Source organism: Caretta caretta, chromosome 4 (assembly GCF_965140235.1).
Source record: "Caretta caretta isolate rCarCar2 chromosome 4, rCarCar1.hap1, whole genome shotgun sequence".
NCBI classification, from domain to species: domain Eukaryota; kingdom Metazoa; phylum Chordata; order Testudines; family Cheloniidae; genus Caretta; species Caretta caretta.
The window spans coordinates 88199783-88226306 of record NC_134209.1 but is presented as its reverse complement, the minus strand read 5'-3'; the positions used below and the strand labels follow the sequence as shown (position 1 = coordinate 88226306).

At 38.8% G+C, this 26524-nt stretch overlaps 1 protein-coding gene across 35 annotated transcripts in view; it reads right to left on the bottom strand.

Annotated features, from left to right (window-relative positions):
* The window catches only part of TENM3 (teneurin transmembrane protein 3), a 2220601-nt gene that overhangs the window by 1346205 nt on the left and 847872 nt on the right, over nt 1-26524 (bottom strand). For 33 of the 35 annotated variants that reach the window (XM_075127819.1, XM_075127814.1, XM_075127817.1 and 30 more), the window contains one exon: nt 21917-21957. The gene's annotated coding sequence lies outside the window, so the exon portion shown is untranslated. Of the gene's footprint in view, nt 1-19381; nt 19578-21916; nt 21958-26524 lie in introns of all 35 variants that reach the window. The other 2 variants (XM_075127816.1, XM_075127822.1) reach the window with 1 other exon arrangement.

The following is a 26524-nucleotide window of genomic DNA, read 5'->3' as shown; positions in this document are numbered from 1 at the left end:
TTGTTTTTTTTAAAACAAGATTAAAAGATTCCAGAACGTTGAAACTCATTGATGTTTTTCTTTAATGACCACAGGGGCAAAGTCCTCAGTTATAGGTCTGATCTGAATCATGGCACCTCTAACAGCACAACTACTCCTAATGCCACTCTAGGACACGGGTTCAATACAACAGTGACTAACAAATTAACCAGCTGAGAATGTAGACAGTGTAAAGTACATGTGATACGTCTCCATTTTGTCTTATCTGGTCCAATTTGTGATGTGCCAGAATGTCTTTTTAATTCTGGACTGATTCTTTTCAACATTATTATTAATAAACTGACTTGACCAGAAAAGAGAAGCAACTCTTCTTATTCAAAGACACGTCTGAATATATTGCAAATGCCATATCTTTATACTTTCTTAATTTGGGGTTCTTAGCTACTGTATTGGCTGGAAAAATGCCATCTGGCACCAAAGAAAGACCTGTATTGTATAATAAAATAGAAGAAGTTAAACAACATAATCATGAATAACAATAACAAATGTATTTATAGACCAGAAAGGGAAAATATAAAACAAAAGCCAATGGCTGAGTGCTGTATTATTTTCTCTATTAGAGCATCTTATTCTGTTACTGCCTTCACCTACCTTTTTGTTAAAAAAAAAAAAGGCAAGTCAGACAAGTCTAAATTTAGTGACTTTTTTTTGTTCACAGACAACACATACAAGGATAAAATGGCAAAACTTGGACTCATTTAAAATTGGGCTCAGGGCAGGGGGTTAGGGTGTGGCAGGGGGTTGGGGAGCAGAAGAGGTGCAGGGTGCAGTAGGTGGCTCAGGGCAGGAGGTTTGGGCTGCAGGAAGGGTGTGGCAGGGAGCTCAGGGCAGGGGGTTGTGGTGTGGGGTGCAGGAGGGGTCCTGGAAGCAGCCGGCACCACATCTCTGTGGCCCTTAGGGTCGGAGGGGCAGAGGGCTCCACACACTGCCCTCGCCTGTGGGTTCCTCCCCTGAAGCTCCCATTGCCAGCGGTTCCCTGTTCCCAGCCAATGGGAGCTGCAGGGGGCGGTGTCTGCAGGCGAGGGCAGCAAGGAGCCCTCTGTTTCCCCCCCGCAGGGACGTTGTGTCAGCCGCTTCTGGGAGCGGTGCAGGGCCAGGGCAGGCAGGGAGCCTGCCTTAGCTCCGTGGCGCCATAGGGGTGGCAATCCTGCAGTCCAAACCCCTGATGGGCCAGATCCGGCCTGCGGGCTGTAGTTTGCCCACCCCTGACTTAGAAAAGAAGAATGCCCATACTGGGTGAGACCAATGGTCCATCTAGCCCAGTATCATGTCTCTGACAGTGGCCAGACACTTCAGAGGGAATGAACTGAACAGGGAAATTTTGAGTGATCCATCCCTTCTTCAGTCCCAGCTTCTGACAGAGGTTTAGGGACACACTGAGCATGGGGATGCATCCCTGACCATCTTGGCTAATAGCTATTGATGGGCCTATCCTCCATTAATTTATCTAATTACTTAGTTAATCTGACCCTCAGAATTTCACCTAAAAAGGGTGGGTGTAAAAGCAGCAACCTGTCTGGAACTGAGATGGGTCATTCTCTCAACAATTCAACTGGACAGAGAATTAAGAAAACTAGCATAGACCAAGTGGCAAAGATTCTTCAGTTCATATTTTCTGCTTTAATTTTAATATCTGTATAAAAATGGAAATACAATAACAGAATTCTCATTCATATAAGTTATATTATTCATTGTCTTCAAACAAAGTAAGCTTTACTGGCTCTACTTTGGATACTTATTTGATGTAAAACAAATTCCATTAAAATCCCAAATTACATTCTCTGGATACACAGTACTACTAATAAAATTGTGCAGAATCTTCAGGCTCTGTACTACACATATGCCAAATGAAGTATACATGAGAATTCATTGAAAATATGACATTTTAAAAACTGATTGTGGTACACTGTATCTCAAAGCAGGACCCTGAAACCTCCATATTCTCCCTGTCATATAATTATGATATATTTCATACAAAGCATGACATGTCTGATATCTTATGAAAGGTCATGATCTGCTGAAACCTATTGTTCTGTCAAAATATGTATATCATTCGTGTGTATCAAATTATGATATTTTGCTGTATGTTTATTGAATTATGTTGTAAGTTTGCTAGTGACATACAAAGATGGCGAACCACTCCCAGGAAGTGACCATTAATCAACAGGGGAGTTGCAATCAAGGCATTTACAATTCAATGACAGTTGCACAAGCACCATACAATAGGGACTGCTCAACTCTATGGCTCAACTGCATAAGACCAGAGGGACTGCTCAACTGTGTGACTCAGCAAAGCCCACAGGACATATCTGGGCTGGTATTTTCCAGGCACATGGACTGAGGGTATACAATAAGGGACAGTGGCACTGTAGCTTGGCCTCTCTCTTCCCCTACCTATAGGAACAACAAGACTACTGGAAACAACAAGACTGCTGGAAAGATAAAGATTTTAACTGAGGAGACTAATCCCAGGCTAAAAGGGAAGCCTGTGTATTAAGAACTATAACATCTAGTGGAGTGAGAAAACTGCTTGACCCAATTAATGCCTAGTCTAATAAGGTTTAAAATTTAGACTGTGCACTTACCTTTTATTTCTTTGGTAACTATCTATGACCTTTTATACCTACCACATATAATCACTTAAAATCTATTTTTCTGCCGTTAATAAATCTGTTTTATATTTTAACTAAAACTTGAATCTTGGAAGTGCTTAGAAAATCTCAGCTGAGTTTACAAAGACTTGCGTGTGTGTCTTCTCCACATCAAGGGAGAGACAAATTGAGTAACTGACTTACACTGGTCAGGCTTCTGACCGGGGCAAGATGATACAGTTCTTGGGTGCAAGGCTTAGAGCTGGGGGGAAATTGGCTGGTGCCTCTCTCTGTGTGATTTGTGAGTAGCTCATGGAACACTCATGCAATCTACCTGGGTGTGGGGCTCCACATGCTGTTGTGATGATTGATAACAGTGCCTGGAGGGGTTTGCAGCTTGTCACTAGCAAAGCATTATAAGAAACAGCCCAAGCTGGAGAGTTAAGGGGACACAATGGTACCCTAGTTCCAGGTTGTACCCCAGGGATCAGATAACACTGATATAACTTATTACTACTCAAATTTTATATTTGTAATGTGCATATTTTAAAATGTGTGTCCTTAATCTCTCTCTTTTCTGGCATCATGAATTTCGGCACAAATAAGGACAAAGTCCAAAATTTGTTAAACTACTTTCTTAATTGAAATAACCAACAAATTAAAATGTTTGCCTTTTGGGGGAAGAATGTTAATAGATGTAAGTGTCTCTTCTTCCCCACTAACCCTGGTTGAGTAGACTCCAAGGAGGTCCCTCATCTGGTACTCTGTGTATGAAACAAAGAAAAATGTTCTACGGATTTGTCGAAGCCTTCTCAAATATTTCCAGCCTCTATTATTTGTATTCATCATCTTGTGGTAAGTGGAAACCTCCTCCTCCATGTTTGCATTAGAATCATAGAATCACAGGACTGAAAGGGACCTGCAGAGGTCATCTAGTCCAGTCCCTGCACTCATTGCAGAACTAAATATTATATAGATCATTCCTGAGAGGTGTTTGTATAACTTGCTCTTAAAAATCTTCAATGATGGAAATTCCACAGCCGCCGTAGGCAATTTATACCAGTGCTTATCTTCCTTGACAAGTAGGAAGTTTTTCCTAATGTCCAACCTATACCGCCCTTGCTACAATTAAAGCACGTTGCTTCTTGTACTATCCTCAGAGGTTAAGGAGAATAATTCACTTCCCCCCTTCTTGAAACAACCTTTTATGTATTTGAAATCTGTTATGTCTCCTTTCAGTCTTCTCTTCTCCAGACTAAACAAACATTTTTTTCAACCTTCTCTCATAGGTCATGCTTTCTAGAACTTTAATAATTTTTGTTGCTCTTCTCTGGACTTTCTCCAATTTGGGCACATCTTTCCTAAAATGTGGCATCCAGAACTGGATACAACACTCCAGCTGAGGCCTCATAAGCATGGAGTAGAGCAGAAGAATTACTTTTCACGTCTTGCTTACAACACTCCTGCTAATACATCCCACAATGATGGGGGGTTTTGGGGTTTTTTTTTTGTAATAGTGTTACACTGTTGACTCATATTTAGCTTGTTATGCACTATGACACCAGGTCCATTTCTACTCTTTCCTAGGCAATCATTTCCCATTTTATATGTGTCCAGCTGATTGTTCCTTCCTAAGTGGAGTACTTTGCCTTTGTCCTTATTGTATGTCATCCTATTGTCTTCAGACCATTTCCAGTCTCTTCATATCATTTTGAATTTTAATACTATCCTCCAAAGCACTTTGAACCCCTCCCAGCTTGGTATTATCTGAAAATTTTATAAATATACTCTTTAAGCCATTATCTAAATCATTGATGAAGATAGTTAACAGAACTGGACCCACAACAGATCCTTGCATAACTCCACTTGATAGGCCCTTCGAGCCTGACTTTGAACTACTGATAACTACTCTCTGGGAACAGTTTTCTAACCAGTTATGCACCCACCTTATAGTAGCTCCATCTAGGTTGTATTTCCTTAGTTTATCAGAAGGTCCTGCGAGACCTTACTAAAGTCAAGATATACTGCTCCCCTGCCCCATCCACAAGGCTTGTTAGACTGTCAAAGAAAGCTATTAGGTTGGTTTCACATGATTTGTTCTTGACAAATCCATACTGACTGTTATTTATCACCTAATGATATTCTAGGTGATCGCAAATTGATTACTTAATTATTTGCTCCATTATCTTTCCAGGTACTGAATTTAAGCTGACTGGTCTGAAATTCCCTGGGTTATCTTTATTTACATTTGTATATATTGGCGCTATATTTCCCCTTTTCCAGTCCTCTGGAATCTGTTCCATCTTCCATGACTTTTCAAAGATAATCGCTAATGGCTCAGATATCTCCTCGGTCAGTTCCTTGAGTATTCTCAGCTGTATTTCATCAGGCCCTGGTGATTTGAAGACATCTAACTTGTCTAAGTAATTTTTAACTTGTTCTTTCCCTATTTTAGCCTCTGATCCTACCTCATTTTCACAGGCATTCACCGTGTTAGATGTCCAATTGCTACTAACCTTTTTGGTGAAAACTGAAACAAAAGTCATTTAGCACTTCTGCTGTTTCCACATTTTCTGTTACTGCCTTTTCCCCTCATTGAGTAATGGGCCTACCCCATCCATAGTCTTTAATAAATAACCAATTGCTGAGACCTGACCAGGAAAGTATGTGGCATATTGTAACCTTCAACAATCTCCAATTCTCCATGTGGCATTAGGAAGGTCCAACTGAAGCATTTTTACCTGTATTAGGGGAAAATTTTGTTTTCATTCTTTATTCCTCAACAGTTCTAGATGCGCCACTATTATACTTTATCTTTAACCATTTGTGCCTATTCCTTATGAGAGTTAGTTGTAATCAAAACTTACTCTCTTGTATTAAAGCTGGCAAATTCCTTACGATCCAAGACAATATAAGATAATGTCCAGAGACACAGAAAACATATCAGTAACTTATTCCTGTGATAAGCCAACAGGCAATCTGTAGGTTACCAACACAACTGGCAACAAATTTGACCAACAATCTCAGTTTTTGGAAAAGGATATTAGGACATTCATCTAGCCAATATAATATAGTTATTTACAAGTACAGTATAACCATACTGATCTGAAACTCATTTACCTGAGGACCATGAGTTTCAATCACATAAATGAATTGTGAATAAACTAGAATCAGAGTTTAAGGCCAGAAGGGATCACCACTTCCATCTAGCCTGATCTTCTGTATAAAACAGGCCACTGACAACACCCACCACCCGCACACTAACCCTAGCAACCAAAACTGGATCAAAGTATTACAATCCTCAGGAGACACAGAAAATAGAAGGGACCAAGGTGCACTAGTGACTGAGCCCTTGCAATGACAGGGAATTAAGTGAGATATTGACAGGGGATTAAGTGAGATATACCCAGATGATCCTGGCAAATGACCCTCACCCACATGCTGCAGAGGAAGGCAAAACAAAAACAAAAACCCCAAACCAACCTCCCAAATCATTGCCAGCCTGACTTGGGGAGAAATTCCTTTTTGATCCTTCATATGGCCATCCATTGGACACTGAGCATATAAGCAAGAACAAGCCAGCTAAATACCCAAGACAGAGAATGAGCCGTGCTACTTCAGAACAGAAACCCATCCCATCAAAAGTCCCAACTCCATATGCGGCCATCTGTGACGCTTCAGACTAGGGGACAAAAAATCCCTTCCTAACCCCTGCAGGTGACCAACTGAAGCATGAAATTTTAGGAACATAAGCCATAAAACAAAAGGGACTCCAAGGTCTGCCAAGTGCTCTCCCCCAACCTAACAAGCAATACCATCATGCAATCCCACTCATAAATTTGTCCATCTCTTTCTTAAAACTAGTTGTTTGCCCTCACAACTCCTCTTAGGATGTTGTTCCAGAACCTCACTCCTCTGATATCTTCTAATTTCCAGCCTGAATTTAATTCTGGTCAGATGCCCATTTTTCCTGTGCCAGCATTGTCCTTAAGCTTAAATAGCTCTTCACCCTCCCTGGTATTTATACCTTACCCCGATGTATTGATACAGAACAATCATATCCTCAGTCAGCCTTTGTGTTGCCAGGCTAAACAACACAAGCTCATTTAGTCTCCTCCCATAAAATATGCCCTCCACTTCCTTGAGCATCTTAGCAGCTCTTTCTGCACCTGTTCCAATTTGAATTAATCTTTCTTGAACATGGGTGACAGGAATCACACACTGTATTCCAAATGAGGTCTTACATTAATGCTTCTCTATCTTGACCTGAAATGCCTCACCTGACACATCCGAGAGTCTCATTTGCCTTTTTTGCAGCTGGATCACACTCAGATCTCTTTCTTCCTCTGTTGCTTTCAACTGATGAGCTCCAGCTTAAAGCAGACATTCTTATTATTAGACCCTTGGTGCATGACCTTGCACTCTGTACTATTACATTTCATCCCATGAGCAAAGGATCCTATAGAGTCTATAAGCTCCACAGGACAGAAACTCTCCCATGCAGGGCTTTCTTCTGAGGAATATCTGAGGAAAACTCTGCAGGCTTAAACATTTCTGTATGCAATGTTTTAAACACAGATGTATGTGCTGAAGGCAAGTTTTGAAGGAAGCACCCAAACTTGCAGATAACTGCGTTTTGGTTAATTAGAGTTGAGATAAATATGTATTTAATCATTGGTAGTGGTGGATTTTCAGTCTGTTATTTCCTTCCATTTCACAGATTCCCATTACTTTCAAGATTCAGTCTTGTGCACTCCTTTTATAAGATTTTCAATGGACCTGTTATGACAATTAAAGGGTTACAAGGGTAAAAGCTAGATTCATTTTAACTGATTCAGCAGAGCTTTATTCTAACACATAAAAAAGGGTGAGGACAAATCACAGACTGAGTCTCCCTTTTAACAACTCTCCCAGCTTCCCACTCCTTTTAATATTTTTTCAAGCAATGTATTGAATCTATGTAAGGACATTTATGATGACAAAGACCACAGGGTCAAAACTTCAGTATCCTCCCCAAATGAATGAAAACCTAAGTAAAATAAATATTTTATTAAAGGAATAGGTAATAAAAGTCACCCTGTTCTAATAAGAACTCTTCAACTGTACTTTAATGAGCAGTTAGTTTCCAATAGATATGAGAAACTTTTACTGCAGGAGTTATCAGAAAGTAGAAATCATCTACTATTCTAATGCCCTATAATAACTAAAATAAGAGCACTTTAACAACTCCACAGGACTGGAGTTTATATCCTGCTTGGAAATTACAAAGTATAGTAGTGGTAAGGCCCTCTCTATTTCCTGTAAAAGAGTTGTCATGTTTATTATGTCTTGAGACTAGGGTGACCAGACAAGTGTGAAAAATTGGGACAGGGCGTGTGTGTGTGGGGTAATAGGAACCTATATTTAAAAAAGCCCCCAAAATTGGGACATCTGGTCACCCTAATTGAGACTACAAGCATTAGTACTTATTTTTTCTTAACACGAATTCCTGGTATTGTTGACGTCATATTTGTAAGGATTTCCATGTATTCACACTATATGGAACATTTTTATTTAGATCTAATGCAGAGGCAGCATGAGGGAAGTAAGGAAAAGCATTGAAGGATAGATATTTTGTACATTCTTACTTTAATTGTAGCCTAACTTGATAGGTAAACAGTTCAGACAAAATGAAAGCTAGCCCACACCATTTCCCATTTTTCAAATAAAAAAATGAATCCAATCATTTTGGAGCTTAAAAAATGTTTTTAAGCTACTTTTTCCTGACAAAATGTTCCTATCCATTTACTGATTTCAGTCAAAGAAATAGATGGGTTTAAATATTGTATGGTTGATTTTTGAGTATTCCTAGATCCTAACAAAGTTTTTAAAAAGACTTATGAAAGTAGGAAAAATATTTTGCTTTGTCCTCAAGATATACTTGGGGACTTCAGAATTCACAGCCAAGAATTAAGAAACCTCTGAGACCAATGGGACATCAAACACTTTATATAGGTGGAGTGACAGTCTACTTTCCTTCACTTCTCCAACCCCTGCTTCAAGTCGACCTGCTTGTTTGGGCTGGTAGAACAGTACACTGGAAATAACATTATTCACTCCTTCCTGAATGTTGAAGTGGCATACATTTTTTTTTATTTAGGATTTATTTAGGATTATTTATTTAAGAGAATGGTTCACAATGTTTAGTAATTTCTTCCTTTCCTTTAGTACTGAACAACATACTTGTTACATCTGGGAAATGTGCTCTGTCAGCACGGCTCAATGCACCTGGCTCATTCCAACATTCCATTCATCCATTAATATCTCCTGCCAAAACATATTTACATTTCAGCATCCAGGAAGAACTGAATCTAACACATTTTACTTGAAACGCTGTAACAACCTGTGGGAGCTAGTGATACAAAAACAGTCTTAAATTCTATTATCTATTTTTAACATCTTCCCAACAGTGTATTGGGGGGGTGGGAGGAAGGTTGTATTTACATTAGGGATGAGGAGAAAAACTAAAAAGCTTTTTAAATCACCTATTTAAAGTACATGTGGCTTCTGTGTACCGTTAACTATGTTTGCTTAGTTTCAACTGGAATATACACATAAATGGGAAGTATTAATACCTACCTAGAAAACAGTACTTGCTATTTTTTTGTGACACTGTAGTCTGTATCACTAAAATGACAAAAAATACTCTTCACGTGTTCCAAATGTGGCAGAAATGAACAACAACAACTATCCAGGGTTATGTATTCAGATGGTATACATCGGTGAAGCTCGGCACCAGCTGAAGACCTGCGGCGAAATTCCAGACCCAATGAAGTCAGTGAGAGTTTTACTATGTGGGGCCATGATTCCACCCAATCAGTGGGGCCATGATTCCACCCAATCATCAAAGCCGTGGTATTTTTTCTTTCTTTGTTTGTTTAAAATAGCCACTTTCATCACTGCATCAATTTTCTTAAAATGCAGCAATATTTATAGTTTCACACCAATAGCACGCACTACCTCAGACAGCTGGCTACGCACATTCTTCTGCTCAGGATTACATTCTACTGTTAATCCCCTATTGACACTGGATCATATATTTAAAGGAGCTTTGTGACTGGAAAATGTGCAATCTTCCAGAGTTTATTTGAAATCAAAATACCAGTGTCTACATTCATACAAATTCCTCAAAGCTGCTTCAATCTTGCATGTTTGTCTCTAACCTTTGATGTTCTTTCCAGCACATTCTGAGATTAATATACAGAATTTCAATCTGACATTTGCTGCACAATTTAAGATTCAGTATTGGATAATTGTTGATATAGACAAAATATCTGTATGTAAAAAGAGAATGTGGTTGCTAGGTAGCAAATGCATTGTACAGATCTGTAGAATACACTACCTAGATCTCTTCAAAATACACCTTGAGAAATTGTTTCTGTCTATAAAAACCTTGAGGATTAGTTTTCTATGTTTCATGTTGTGTGAACTTTATGAAGATTTCTGTAGGATAAGGGTTAACAGAAAGCTTTTGTGGGTGGCTACTGTGAAACTGGGAATAAAGAAAGTATGCAGTAAGTGGCCCATCTGAAGTCAATTCCACTGATGCGCTCAGAAAAAGTATTGTATTCAATTTATCATTTTTAAAATTGCTTGTGAAAAATTTTAACTGATTTAACTGCTAAAAGTCTATCATTTTTGTAATCTTTCCATTCAAACTCAAAAGCACATGGGTTTATTGCTGGTATAGGCTACAACTTTACCTATCTTTTACATATATGTTCGTATACAAAAGTGTAATGGCATTGACATTCTTTTCTTAATAGTGTTTCAAACACATGCAGTAAAAGGTTATAATAATAATACAAATTACATGGTTATTTTTCCGTATCTTACCTAATAGCCTATAATATCATTTTTGGTTACAGTTCACCAGTATTAAATTTAAAGCATAATATAAAGTCAAGGTTACTTCACATTTAATTAGGCATTAGAAACAAATGTGACTAGGTCTGTATTGTGTTAAATAAATGCAAATAAACCCTTCGAGGCAAGAGGAAACAGTTTAGCAAAATTAAACTAAAGGCAAAAAGTAACCCACAATAAGGTAGGCAATAAGTTATTATAGGTTACCCGCAGCATTGTGCATTATGACATCTCAGCTGTAGAACACACAGCAGCATAAATTGTACCAAGCTTGTCTTATTGAGTAAGATATTCAGGACAAATGTGAAATATTATATGCTTGAAGCCTAACTTTTGAAAATTAGGTCAATAAGTCAGGCAGATCAGCAAAGGACCTATCGTTTGGATATGGAAAGCACCACCCACCACTGAAAATTGTGACAGTAATTTATTTTCAGGATCATTTTGGGGGAAAAAATATCAAGAGAACATTTTGCATATTCTCTGGAAACCATAAACTGTATAAATAAAGTTTTCATATAGATCTTATCATATTTGCTTATCCCTATCTACTGATTGTATAGCAGTATACTTCATGTCACTGAAAGTGAGAAATGGGTGACTTGTTATCTGTACATAGAGTAACCTAGACCCAAAATTCCATTTAGATGTGTTCAGCTTTGTAAGAAAGAAAAGTCTTAGACTGTATTTGATTTCCATGACACAGACTGTACAGTCAGCTAGACCATTACACAGTAACGAATGCTAACATAAGCAGAAAAACTACTTGCATTTATACACAGAAATATACCCACTGGACTTTGTTCAAGTTTTTAATGTAACTTTATTTAAAAAATAAAGCAAACTGGAAGCAACTTAACTTACAACAAGAGGGGTTTTATATCTGCAGATATAAAAATTGACGTAATGATCTCGCCCTCTTGGGTTGGATATAACTACTACTGACAACACTAAGGGCTGGTCTACACTAAAGCAAGAAGTCGACCTAAGTTACGTAACTGAAGTTGATTGACAGTGATGTCTATACCGCACTGTGTCGATGGAAGATGCTCTCCTGATGACTTACTTTATGCTTCCTGAGAATCTGGAGTGCAGAAGTGGATGGAAAAATGCTCTGCCATCGAATTAGTGATTGTAGCAGTGCCTATTTAGCTGTAAGTATAGACAAGCCCTTAAAAGAGCATTCTAGTTTTGTTTTCTCATTCGCATTCTCAGAAAAGTGCCAATGACTGAGTAGGCAAAGAAACTGAATCCCTTTCTCATTTTCTTTCACCTCCATGTCAGAGTTGAGGGACATTGGAAGCACAACATAGAAAAGGTTGTATTGTCGTTACTCGAGCCGTATACAGGGCTCTGTATATAAGACGGTCATCCGCAGATTTATCTGAAAGTTCACAAAGTTTTTTAGCATATTTGGTCCTAACTGGAAAATGGAATTCTCTTCCCCACCCTACACACAAGAAATTTTATATGAAGGATCTTTGCAATTTCAGTCTCCCTGTGGGAAGTTTTGAACAGCTTCAAAACAAATGTTCGTTAACTAGCTTCTGGTTTTGTTTTGATTAATCGTATTTTTCATTTGTAACAAAGGCCCCTATAGCTTAGATGAGAATTTTTTCCCCTCCCAAATTGATGGAAATCCCAATAAAGAAAACAATATAAAACATTTGTCACCAAACTGCAGTTACTGCAAGGGTGCATGGGAGGATGCAAGGGTATTTCCTACCTTGCCATCCTGTGTAGCAGAAAACACAGTAACAGTGCTCTTCTGAACACTTTCCTAGCACGTGTAGGGCAGTAGCAACCCCAATAGCTACACAGGTTCACTGAGGTTAGGAAGAAACAACGCTGTGATTCCACTCTCTGGCTCACCAGTGTGCTAGCCTGAAGCTCAGAGAGGACCTTGAAAGGGTGTAACTTCTCCTGCATTCTTGGGGCTCCAGGATACACTACCTCTCCTAGTGTATCTCCCCACTGAAGTGTGCAGCTCACAACACTGCTTACTCAGATTTGTACCTCTCAGGCACAGTTAAGCCCTAAAAATAGAAATAGTTGAAGGTGAAACTGGTGCATTTAACAGTCCTGAACAATGAATTTAGAACAAAGTCCTAATGTGAATCCCTTATCCATTGTCCTAGATGCCTTTATTCCTAAAGATGATAATGACAACCTGGTAACGCTTTAGAGACTGAATCAGTACTGTCCAAACAGCCCAGTAGACTAGAGAGAGGAATTTAATGTTCAAGTCAAAACACTCTTTCCCTCTCTCTCCTGGTGAGAGAAATTACAGCCTAATCAGAAGAGAACCATGGCTACTGACAGATCAATAAGATCACTTTCATCATTACCTCTATGGCAGAAAATGCATCTGAACAAACTATGCAGCTCTAAAACTGCTCCTGAAATTTCAAAATCATGAAGGAAAAATTGGCTTAGTGAATAAACAAGGAGACAAGTATATTATCATTTAGCACTGTCACAGATACAAATGCTTTAATCAAGAAAATTTTACACACAGACAGTGTTTAAATAAGGCATAACAGAATTAAAATGGAGTGGGCCAAAATTCTGGTGCCAATATTGGGAATATTTTTCCTAGCATTATAAATTAATAAATGAAAAGTGATGTTACACTTTCTGAAGAAAATGAAAAACCCTGCAAAAAGAAAAACCCTGCAAAGTTTGGACTATATACTGGGTTTTATTAATAATGTACTTATGTGGCCACAAAGTACCATATAATTGCAGATTCTTTTTCAGTTGCTGCGTAAAGGTGCTCAAAAATCTAAGTTTCCACTTAAAAGAAAAATTGAGTCTCTGGCTGTAATGCTAACTTTGAAAATTTGAACCAAATATAACTAAGATGTGATGCGTGCCTGAGTCAGCACACAGCCCGATACATTAACTCTGACAAACATTAACTCTTTCCATATGTTTTAATGGGTTGTTAACTGAAGTATGACAACAATTTAAACACAAATGTTCTGATCATGTTTAGCAAAAATGCAGAAGTGTGCTCATTTGCTATTGCTGGGTGTAGTGGTAGAAACAGGTGTAGGTGGTCAGCCAGTTGCTATCAAGGAATTGCTGTGGAAGGCAGAGAAAAAAAATCAAACCTCTTCCCTCCCATAAAAATGTAAAAGTCACCTTTGCTACTGCCCAAATGCATCTCCTCTTCTTTAGCAAATACCTCAAACTTCCTCTGGGTGCCAAACCACATTCCTTGCTCTCCTAAGTGTTAAAAGCACTGACTGTCCCTTGCCCAGGTGGAAAAAACACCACCTTTAGATTTTCCCTTACAATTCTATGGTTCAAGGTTATTACTAGTTGTCATCGCACAAATCTGAAACACATTGACAATTCAAAATTTGGCAACAGCGTAAAATAAACTAAATTTAGTATCAAAACAAAATTACACAAGGATCACTACGCTGACTCAAACAGACTGAAATGGGAGGTGACAGAAGGAATATGTGAGCAGGGGTAGTGCTGCAGAATGTCATGGTCCATAGCACAAAATATAGGTCTTATATGCCAAATAGGACACGGGGCCTTAACTAGAAGGGAATATCTAGGAAGCTATCTAAAAGATTATATAATATGGTTCATTGATCTTTGTAAATTTATAAGAGGCAAACCTCACTAGAATAGTGTTATGAATAAGCACATTTTATCCAGAACAACCATAGCATAATGGCCAAAATGTGCTTATTTGAAAGTATATGCATTTTCAAATATTAACTCAATTTAGTACATCACTCTGTCGATTCCATTTTTCAGATGACCCAACTTACTGTCAGATCGCTACTGTAAATGACAAACATTTCATAGGAAATATAATTTCATTTGCTGGAAGGTAAATTCATTCTGAATCCATGACTTTTATTATAATATAGATGTTTGCACATTGAGTACAGTCTGGTTTTCATTGTTTGAGAATATGACCATTTAGACTAGTTCGAAAAGGAAACTAAACATTTCTGGGTAAACTGCGGAAAGATAATTTGGGTAGTCAGCAAACTCCTACTGTCACAAACATGAGGAGACACTGGCCAGAAAAATCTGGCTAGATTTCAGACTGCATAACAGCTCTCTATCAAGAAAATAAAAGTGTGTTTCTCTAAAATCTTAGCTGTCACATTAGTATTATATCAGTGCCTGCTATCTCCTATGGAAAAGGATTGTTAAATGTTTCCATCGTAAATACTATATTTCAGAGTGTTTAAATACAGCTATAAACACTGGCTCAGGGTTAAAACACGGCATGGTAGGTACGTGTTTGAAAACAAATTCTTTAGACACTTTTTAAAGAAGTATTTACTCTCACAGGCCCAAATCCTGCAAGTGAAGCCTGTGTAAAAGGATATTGCCCATATGGATGGCACAGAATTCTCAACGACTGGCATCCAAGTTTTCATTGTTATTAAAGCTGATGAAGAGGAGTATTTTATGTAGCCTATAGTATTCCCATCCCCATTCCTTGAGTGTTCGATTCTGTGCATGGACCTGCTGGCCATACCATGGGCCTGCCTCCAGACCTCCTATATTCCATTGTCAATTCTAAACAGAAACTTGATGGGGAGATCTCACATGGAATTGTGTAGTGTTTCCTTGTTGAGGATTTCTCCTGTTTTGCATGCAAGGGATTCATAGATTTTAGGAATACTCCAAAACAAATGGCACACTTAAAAAATATTCACACAAAACCAAAAAAATCCTTAAAACAGAAAGCATCATCATGCAACACCACACATCTCACCACCTCCTCAATGGAAATTCAGTGTTAAAGGTCAGTAAATCTCTGGGTTGACACTTCTAGATAAGGCTATCAGTGAAAGAGTTATAGTGTGGAATTTCAGCTAGGAGTAGAACAGCTAGCTCAGCTAAAGTAAGAACTTGCAGGAAGCTTTGTTTTTCCCGCAGGATGAACTGGAAAAGAGGTTCCTTGCCAATAACTGTTTTTCTTTGAAAGCTGGGATTCCCATTCATGGGATATGGTGGTCCTGGCACTGAGCTGTGGAACTGCCTTGAAGAGACATGCTGTTGAGGGGATGACCAAGAGTTTACACAAACATGATTGCTGAAGACATTTCCACAGTTCAGTGCCCGTGATACCATATCCCACGAGTGGCAATGCACAGAGGCCCTCAACGAATAACTCATCTTATATAAGAAGATATATTCAGATCCAGATCAAGTCTTTTTTGGGGTGCAAAGGTGAATTATGGTTAGGTTTGAGTTTGGATTAGGTGATACAGAAATATCACAAATTGGTTTTTAAGAGATTTTGACTGCAAATGGCAGAAATTTGCAAGCATATTTAATCTTTCAGAACTTCCTAAACCTGAGGTTACCACATGATGAGAAGGGCTATCCTTGGAGGATTTTGGTTACACACAAATGGGAAAATAGATTCTCTCTCACTTAGAAACAAAAAGAGTAGGATCAAATCTGAGATAAGATCAGAATCAGAGATTCAAATCCAACCATAGGGTCTTGAAATTCAATTGAATGGTTTAATTTTGGCCCAGACATTCTTTTAAGTTAAAAACAGTTCTTATTTGGGTCAAAGAATTGACCCTTCTTTCTCATTGAGAATCTTGGGGAAGAAATTTGTTGGGAATATTCCAAGGATACCACTTCCTTGCTCCCCAGAATGCTATAATGAAAGAACAAGAATAGACTATCAAGTATATCACTGGAAAATCTGTAGTGGACCAGGATTTTTTATTATTATCAACATCATAATTGGAAATGTTTATTCATTTCATGAACAACTCTGATATAATCTTTACACAGATTTGCAGTTGCCATGTACTAAAGAATGTGACAAAAGAAAATAACTGAAAGCTGAAAACACTTCACTGTGGATAAGAGATGCAAAATGATAGCCAATTGTTATGCTGTTCAGTTTCACACAGCAGTTTTATGTTATAGATTACGTATGATTCAGACACTATTCTTGAAATGGGAATGCAAACTGTAGAATAAACAGTGTAGAAGAAGCATAGAGACAGTGAGGCAATGACAGACAACTTCTTCCTGGAACACTTTTGCAAGTATTAAGACAATAGTATTCACATAATCACATGACGTGATAACAGACATTTTCCGTTTGGAATGATGCTGTAATTGGTTTAATGGTTTCTCCTGTAATGTAACAATGCCACAGTCACAATTACTGTCACTCACACCTTTAAAACAGGTTCATTGTTAATAGATATATGGTTTCTATGAAAAAGAAGTATTGTCCAATTTTTCTCCCCGGCACTGGGCTGCCACGGTATATTTGGTTATGCTAAGCAAATCAAAGACTTTTATTAAACAAAACAAAACAAAACAAACAAAAAACCAAACCAAAATACTCTTAGGCTCTGATCCTGCAATCACATCCAGCCTGATTAACCTTTGCACTCACACAAAGCCAGACTGACTTCATTGAGGCGTCACATAACCACAATGGTCCATTTGCATGGACATGATTAGAGGATCAGGGCTTCTCTCAGGATGAAGTTCTGTGTGTTAAAAAAGTAATAAAGAGGGATGGTCAGGAAAAGGGAATCTGGAAACAAGTAGAAAGACCTGAAAAAGCCATTAAGGTTTTGGGAGAGTAGGAAAGAGGAAAAAAAATCAGGAAAATGACTCTGGGACCTCAGCAAGGAAATCAGTGGACACCTGGAAGGAACATGGTGGGATGAAAGCCAAAGAGATAATGATTAGAAAAATTATACCAGAGCCTATGAATCTAACTATCTTTTGTAAATACCATTTAAGAAACTATGGTATCTTAAGAAATAATGGACTAAAAGTGCCAACAGCAGAAATGCTACTAACCTGGAGCATGCATGAAAAGAAAGAAAGAAGTCTCTCTCAAAAATTGAGCCTATACCACCAAACTACAGTCTAGCCCAAAAGTACAGGTAGAACCAATATAACCCTTTATTTATTTGGTTGAAAATGGAAACATTTTTCACCAAAAAATATTTTTGGATGACTATGTATAACCACTGTGCCAGAGAGTGAGAATATGAATGAATATTGCCTGATGGTTAGATCACTCACCTAGGATGTTGGGGTAGGGTGACCAGACGTCCCAATAAAATCGGGACTGTCCCACTATTGAATGGTTTGTCCCACGTCCCGACTGAAGTACGGTCGGGACGCCATTTGTCCCGATATTTGGTTATAGGCGCAGCAGCCCTTTTTTTGGCTTAGGCAGTGGTGACAGGCAGGGAGAGCGGCTTTTCAATTGTTTGACTCACCTGGCATGTTCAGGTCTTCGGCGGCATTTCGGAGGAGGGCACTTCAGTCGGTGACGGGCTTCGGCAGCATTTCGGTGGCGGGTACTTCTTTCTTTGTCGGCAAGATTTATTTCTCGCCGCTGAACGTGCTGGGTGAAAAGGCGCTCCCCCTGCGGCGGTCCCAATATTTTGGATTTAGCATCTGGTCACCCTATGTTGGGGAGACAAGTTCAAGTCCCAGCTCCAATGATTATTTAATTATTTTTACAAAGTGGAACAGCTTCAACAGGAGGGATTGACAGAGAGAGACACCAAAATGCCCCACAGCCCAATGGCCAGAGCACTCTCCTGCAGTGTGAGAGATTCAAGTTAAAAACTCTGTTCCACATCAGGCAGAGAGGGAATTTCCAGGTTTCCCGCTTCCTAGGTGAGTACCCTACCACTGGGATAAAAGTTATAAGGAGATTGCCGCCAACTCCTCCTCCAGCCATTCTGTGAATTTAAGCCCCCCCCCCCCCAAAAAAAAACCAAAAACAAAAACAAAAAACATTTGTCTGAACCTATTTGGGGGAACGTCTGTTCAATCCACAGATAGTTTCAGGTTGCCTGAAAAGGCATTTTTCAGTGAATAAGCTACACCTGAAAATTTTTGCCCAACTCTATTCATAAGTCAAGGCTGACAAATAAGTGAAGCAAAGAGTTCATATTGATACTAGAAAATGAGGGTCCTGAAGGAATGGCATAGAATGGTACAATGGAGAGAACCCATGCTTAGCAGTGTGCAATGAGTACCTAACTAATTGGCAGCAATCCATAAGAACTATTGATAAAACACTTCTAGACAGCCCTACCATCTGCTCTAAATGTTCCAGAACGGTACCAATGGTCGATGCTGACACAAGCAGTCAACAGATGAAAGAGTACAAATATCCTGAATCAGCCTGCAGCAAGAGACTGCTATAAGCCCTCAAATGGACAGTTTCAATGTTGTCTCTTCTCTTAGCCAGACTAGATTTTACCACTTAGATATGTGTCTAAAGTAAGGTGCAACTTAAATTTGAATTCAACAACTTGAGATACAATCTTGGAAAGAAACAGGAAGTAGATTATTGGATAAAAGCGTGACGTATCATCTGAGACAGAGAAGGGCATTTTAAATACTAGAGTAACAGAAGCCAATTTTGACTAAAAGTGTAACCTTATAATAAGGTAAGGCATTTATAATGACACTTAAAATTAGTACCAAGAGCCGTTCAGTCAGAAACTAACGAAGAATACTCACAATGGATGTGATGGTCTCACTTTTATCCTATCTCACCATATTATAGACCTTAGAAATTGCTTTCAATGATTCTGAGTAGCTTGTGCATAAAATGCAGCTGAACTACATTTAAACGTTTAAGTATCCACTTAGATTATGTGAAGCCACAATCAATCCTCTCTAAACATGTGCGATAAACACATGAATTCTAATTACACTAATCATAAACAGGACTGTTGATAACAAACCTCAGGTTACATCACAATTATTAGATACCAACATTTGTTTGCTTTTGCTCTTCATTTTTTTTTGAAGAAATTAAGTAATTAATTTTTAAAATGTACCAAATTCTCAGGCAGTTTCAGTTGGATATAGTATTCTTCCTCCTTCCCTGTCCCGAACTCTTTTTTGTATTGTTGTTTGTGGTGTATTGAGGAATATATTGGACTTTCAAGTGATCACTTGAAGAGTGCAGGGGAAGGGGGATGGTATTCCTGCTCTTGTGTGCAGGCTAGGGAGCTCTGTGGTGAAGCGTGTAATCTGGAAAAAAAAAAACAGCCCAGAACAAAGTGGAATGAGTTGTGTCTCTCTCTATTAGGGAGCAGCCTGTTTTGTCTCTCTCTGTTTTGGGGTTCCTGTGTCTTATTCTGAATTCTAACAAATAAAGTAGTGTTATGTAGCAACCTTCCAGGAGGAATACTTCATATTTTTATCTAACTTCTGTGCATATGCTGTGAACATAACATTGTAAACAGTTAAATAGTTGCCACATTCTGCCCTAAAGATTAGTCCATTTAATTGGGGATAATGAAACAACACATAGCACATATTTTCATCTGTAAAGCTTAAGAATTTTCAAAAAGAATGCAAATATCATCTCCACTTTATAGAAATGGAAAACTGAAGAGCAGAGAGGTTAAGTGGCTTATCAGGGCCAAAGTAGTTAGTGGCAGAACAAAGATTATAATCCGGATCATCTGAGTCCAAGACCAGAAATCTATTAACTAATACTATACGTCCTCCCCATCTGATGTGCTAGGTAAAGATTCCTGCATATGGCACATGTAATGCCATATCCTGCTGTCAATTCACATCACTTCGCATCATTTCTATTTAAGTCCTAAAGGGAGATATGCACATTTAGGGCAAAAAGAGAGATGGATTCAATTATTTGCTCTGCTACATACTGCGTGTGGCACTGGAAAAGGACAGTTAGCCTCTCTGAGCCTTTGTTCCTTCCTCTGTAAAATGGGGATAACCAAGTTTATTTACCACAAAGTGATGCTAGGAAACTTAAGACATTAATGTTTGTAAAGGATTTTGATATCCTCAAATGGAAGACACTATAGAAAGCCAGAGTAGTATTATAAATAATAATACTAAGATATTTTAAATGTTTTGAATTATATTTCCATGTTATTGGAATGAGACTTTCCAAACCATGAGGCAGTGCTACATATTGTAACAAATCCACATGCTGCAGATAACAGGAATAATTGTTAGACACAGCACATGTACCCTTCCACTCAGTTAGGACTAGATCCCTTGTCTCTACATTCGAAAAACAAAGGCCCTTTACCCATTGAGTAAGAGCTCTCCTTTAATAGACAGTAGCAGTAACCTCCCTCTTCTCTCCCTGGCCAGCCACCAGCAAGTATTATTATTATTCACATACACAAAATATATTACAAAATGTTCCTTCTCAGGTTTCTTAGAAGATTTTGGCTCTGTCTTGGACTCGCAATATAACAAAGAGAAGCAACATTCATCACTACAGCAGGATATGACCTGTCTTACTGATGAAATTATACATTGATCAATAGACACATGTAAATATGCAGTCTTTCATAAAGGTTAATAGGGGGCTCCAAATATGAATCACCTTATGGAATTCTAGAAGTTATCTTTGCAGCATTCTGAGAACACCAAACATACTGATCAGAACAAACATAACTTGTTTTAAAGCTTTTAAAATGAACACACACAGCTCTGTAATAGCTTTGTGTGGTAACACTTCATTTAATATGTACATTAATTATTGCGGAATTACAATGGAGTTACTAAAAGGATATATAATGTTCACCTTAATGCTAAATGAATTCATTATGATCGGTGTAGTTACAATGAATACTAACTAAATTAATGGTAGTTAGACATGTTAGACAAAGTGTCACACTTATTTGAAGTGCTCCAACCTGAATTCATTTGGTACTGCATTTATAACAGTAATATGGAATACAGAGCAGTGGAGTGTGAATCACAATTTCTTTTTTCAGTTGTTAAATGTCAATGAGCAATTAATTATATTCCCGTAGTTTATTTTTGCACTTCATTTTTGAAATATATATATATATATATATATATATAAATTAAAGGCCCAAATGATGCAGCAGATTTTTAGACCTGATCCTGGGCAGAATCATCCCCTATAGGCACATCCAGAAAAAAAGGCAACCAGGAGGGAAACTGCAAGATGCAGCTGCTATCCCCCACTCCTGAACTCCAGTTATGCACATTCATAAAACTGTAGGTCATCTGGATCAGACCTATGAGAGGTGGCATTCAGAGGGAGGACTGGTATTAGGTGGTATATTTAGCATGTTTTAGCATTTATACGTCCCGACCTGGTGGCCCCATGTCTCACATAAGCTGCTCCTGCCTGTATCTGGAGCCACAGATGTCAAATGGCTCTTAACTGTTCACCAATTTTCTGGGAAATTGGCACTGAACTCAATTTTGACCCCAAGAGAAAGAAGCAAAGATGTACAAAGGACCATTTTATCAGTTAAATGCAGGAACATTTCAAAGTTAATCCAAACAAAATAAATCAATCTGTATAAAGCTTGTATGATTCAGAAGAAACAAAAAGATTTACTTACAATGGGCTGTTAAATCAACAGAATAAAATTGCATCACCAACCTATGAGAGAAAAACAAAGCAAAGAAAATATCATTTCATAGAATCCACAAAAATGAAGACATTGTACATACTGTTACAGAATATATATTACATTGCTAATTGACAAGTAAAATAACATCATGTTCTATCTTCCAGTAACAAAACCCAGAGGAACCATCATCCATAGGATACCTATTTTTATGCTCACAGTTCATATATTAGAAACTATGAGTTTCATTCATCTGTTCTGGAGGGAGAGAACCAATGGATTAAACCTATTGGGAATCAGAATATTAGAATGAAATGCCTAACAACCATCCGAACATATTTGGGTGCTTTGTTTGAAAAGTAAAAGATATAAAAGAAAAAGTAATATCATTTAGATTTTCTGATCATTTTTCTGCAGTGCATTTCAGAGAACGATGAACTGTAGCCTTCCGGCAATCACTAATGCAGCGTTTGTATTCTATGTTGAGATTATCCACTCGGGTGCTGCATTGAGGTTTCCTGGGCTATTTTGACACTGCATCCAGATGCTCCAATTTTGCTTCACTGATTCAGAACTGAGCCAAAATGCCTTGAAGCAACATTGAAAAGAGGTAGGTCTCAATGAACAATTAAAGTACTCTAGTGTCAACAGTAGTTTTTCTAAACACCTAGCATTGATGCTGAAGTGACTCAGGTAACCTTGATATGACAGCCAAGCAGATCATATATCATGCAATACGCACTATTATTAAGTACAGTTTGTCTCAAATGAGTAGGGATTTACCTCCCCATTTTTATGGAAAAAGAAAAAATATGGAAGAAGCACAAGAATGATCTGCACCTACTTAGCAGCTAATATGTCTGATCTACATAAAGTAAACATTTATCTGCTAGATATAAATAAAATGTACAATTTTAACTAAAATATTTGGTAAGTAACAGCATCTACCATGTGTTTGTGTTTATTTGAGTTAATTCTTAAACTGATTATGTATGAGAAGGTGTTTGTCTCTGTCTGAGGGGTTGGAGCAAATGCTCCAACAAAAAAACTTCAAATCCAGACTCCAGCGAGAAACTGCTGAATTGAGAAAACCTGGATTTGTGCTGGAAATGGCCCACCTGTTGATCACTTTAGATAAGCTATTACCAGCAGGACAGTGGGGTGGGAGGAGGTATTGTTTCATATTCTCTGTGTGTATATAAAGTCTGCTGCAGTTTCCACGGTATACATCTGATGAAGTGAGCTGTAGCTCACGAAAGCTCATGCTCAAATAAATTGGTTAGTCTCTAAGGTGCCACAAGAACTCCTTTTCTTTTTGCGAATACAGACTAACACGGCTGTTCCTCTGAAATTGGATAATTGTGATATCTTCGGACAAACCAGAGGATTCCTAAACAATCCAATACACATTTGGGGCATGATCATGTAAACACTTACACACAAAAGTAGTCCATACTTCAAAATAAGAAGTCCTATTAACTTCAAGGTCAAGTAAGGACTATTCCAACAAACAATTTACAGAACTGGGAACTTGTTTGCACTTTATCTTTCACACAAACTGTCACAAGTTAAATATAATTACCAAGTTAAATAAATAAAAAGATCTATACAGGGCAGCAAGACAGGTTAGATAGGTTTTCAGATGAGACAGCCAATGAACAAGCAATCATTTAGTTCCAAACCATTTTATTACCTAAAATGTTCATTTTTCATGCAACAACAATGTTGACAACAAAAACGTGGCAAACTGATATTTTGTCTTTTTCAGATGCAAGTGGTTTTGTCAGAAAAATTCTGAACTTCAAAACTTTGAATGTTTTGAGATTTTTCACCCCAGACTTGCTCATTTTGGAGTGAAAATCATGAAATTTTGAAATCAAATATGAAACTTTGATTTCTGAGGTTCTCCTTGTTATTCTGCACTGACCTGAACACATGTTCCCAGTAGGACAGCTATTTCTGTTAATGGGCAATACAGAGGAAAAGACTCTTGCATCAACAAGAATGGGATGGACAAGAGTTTGATATGTGCCATACGCAAGAGCATGTCCATTGTGGGGGACATATGGGAAGGGGAGACATGCTGAAAGGCAATATGAAATGAATGGGCTCCCAGCAGAGCTGTGTGAGATCAGTCTGGCCATGTTCATGTTAGTAATAACTAAGTGTAATTACTAAGTACAGTATAGTGTTGTGTCGTGTCAGAAGGCAGACAGTAACGTTTTGGAGAGACGGCATTTTAGAGTGAAAGCCTTTTATCAAGGATTTGCATTATTTCAGAGCAAGAGAACATTAATGGATGGATCATGATTTTATGAAAGGTGGAACTAGGAAAATGAAGTTTCTATCCCTTCACAGCTTGAAATGCTAGCTGGGGCTGCTATTAGAATTAACTAAAAACCCTGCCCTTAACAGCAGTACAACCAAGAATAATCTTAAGTGCGGCCTTTCCATTTTTACTGTACATCTTTCTTGCTTTTTCTCTAATGTAAGATATCTTCATTTCTTCCTGTTCTTCTAATCCCTCTGTTCTCCTCGTCTATTACTCCTGAGGGAATTTTGCACCCAAAATAAATAAATAAATAAAAATCTGTGCACAATATTTTAAAATTCTGCATATTTTATTTGTCAATAAATAAATGCAGAGGCTCCAGCATTGCCATGGGGAGTACAGGCCACTGGCTGCATGGAGGTTGGAGATCACTCTGCAGCTCCCACCCCTGTGGCAGGGACTCAGCAGTGAGGCTGCACTTGACCCTGACACAAGCACAAGGGCCAGACCTGCCCCAGAAACACCCTGGGGCCCTGCCTCTCTGTGCCAGGCACACCAAGATAGCAAGCAAAAGTGAAAAAGTCTCAAATGCATGCCTGACCCTTGCCCCCAATCCAGGTATGGTGCAGGCCGACTCAACCGAGAAGAATCCAAATATGGAGGATCTTGAGGGGGTGTGTGGAAACCAGGTGTGAGGTAGGAGGGTTCTGTGTGGGGCAATCTGGGTGCAGGTGGCTCGATGGGAGGTCCAGGTGCAGGGGAATCTGATGCACAGGGGCTCATTAGAGGATTCCGGGTGCAGAAGGAATGGGACCCTGCAAAGGGGGGGGGCGGTGTCCAGATGTGAGGGGATGGAGTTTGGCGAGGAGTGTTAAGGTGCAAGTGGCTCATCTTGGTATCATAGGAGTTTGGGTGTTGGGATCCAGGTGCAAGGGGCTCGGGGAATGGAAGATCTGGATGCATGGGGGTTAGGCTCCCCATACAGTGATCCCTTCTCCCCGGGTTGAGGAGTGATGAGGGCAGGAAGCAGGGGTGGGGTTGTGGAGCTTTGTGCAGCTGGGGGAGGTTTGTCTGACTCAGCCCAGCCACTCCTTGCAGGGGGAGAGGAAGTCTCATCCTTCCCCACCCAGCCCAGTGGGACTAGCAGCTGAGCCTGGCACAGGGTAGGAGCCAGTAGCTGGGGCATCCCAAGCCCCTCCCGTGGTGATTTACTTCCCTGCCAGCTGCTCTGGGCACCCAAAATGGTGCACCTGTGCTGCTGGGGAGGAGTGCATAACCATTCTTGCAGATTCTCATCAGATGTCATTTTTTTGCGGTGAATCAAAGAAATATGTTGGGGACATGACTTCTGCATGCATGCAGTGGTTCAGAATTCCCCCAGGAGTAATCTATTATGCCATTCTAATACCTTTCTCCCTCATTTCTCTCCTATTTATTTTCTTTTTCCCCCCTCCCCGTTTTTATTCTCCATCCTATTCTATCTTGAAACCTCCATGTCCTCCAATTGCCCTATTTCTTCCACAGGTATTTATTTGCATCTTACTGCTATTGCCAGTCAATGTCCCTCACTGTGCTGAATGGGTACTTCAGGGGGGAAAAAAAAACTCCTCCTCTTAGTGTGTCCAGCTGATTTCATATTCTTAGAGGTTAGATGTTATTTTATTCAGACTCCCCATTCAGTGCAGCAAGGAAGATATGGTCAAGCTCCAGTGGGGCTGCATATTTAAATTTGTTTTATAAAAATGAGTAATCTAGAACTGACACAACACCCACAGAATCCTTGATAACGAAAAGAACCAATACTCTAAATTCTCTTGCTCATACAGAAAAATGGACATGGAACACACAGTCTGGAGGGTAGATCAGGAGGGCAAGTTAGTGGTACATTTCTCAAACTTTTTAGATGGATTTAGTCACAGAGACTGAAACACAGAAAGAACACACACATTTGGGATGTGCAACCTGCATTCACTGTTTAGATTATTTTGTATTTTTAGATGACAGAAAACTAGTGGGCAACACAGATGGTGCCTATTGCCTGCCAAGTTTTGATTTTACAAAATCCTGACTGGATTCAATAGGCATGTGATGTTAGACAGACTCTGAAGAAAAACTTGTTTACAAATAGATACTCAATGTAAAGTTCAGGAGTTTGCAACCCAAAAATTAAAATATGTGTAAGTTTAAAAGGATTCTGTTCTGTAGGTACCACAAGAATTAGTGGCTAATAAGGGCATATTAGGGTGTTCTAGATGAAGACATTGTCTGGCGAAACCCGAAAGGACAGGAGACATTTGATGTGGATTTTAATCAGGCTGCATCTTTAT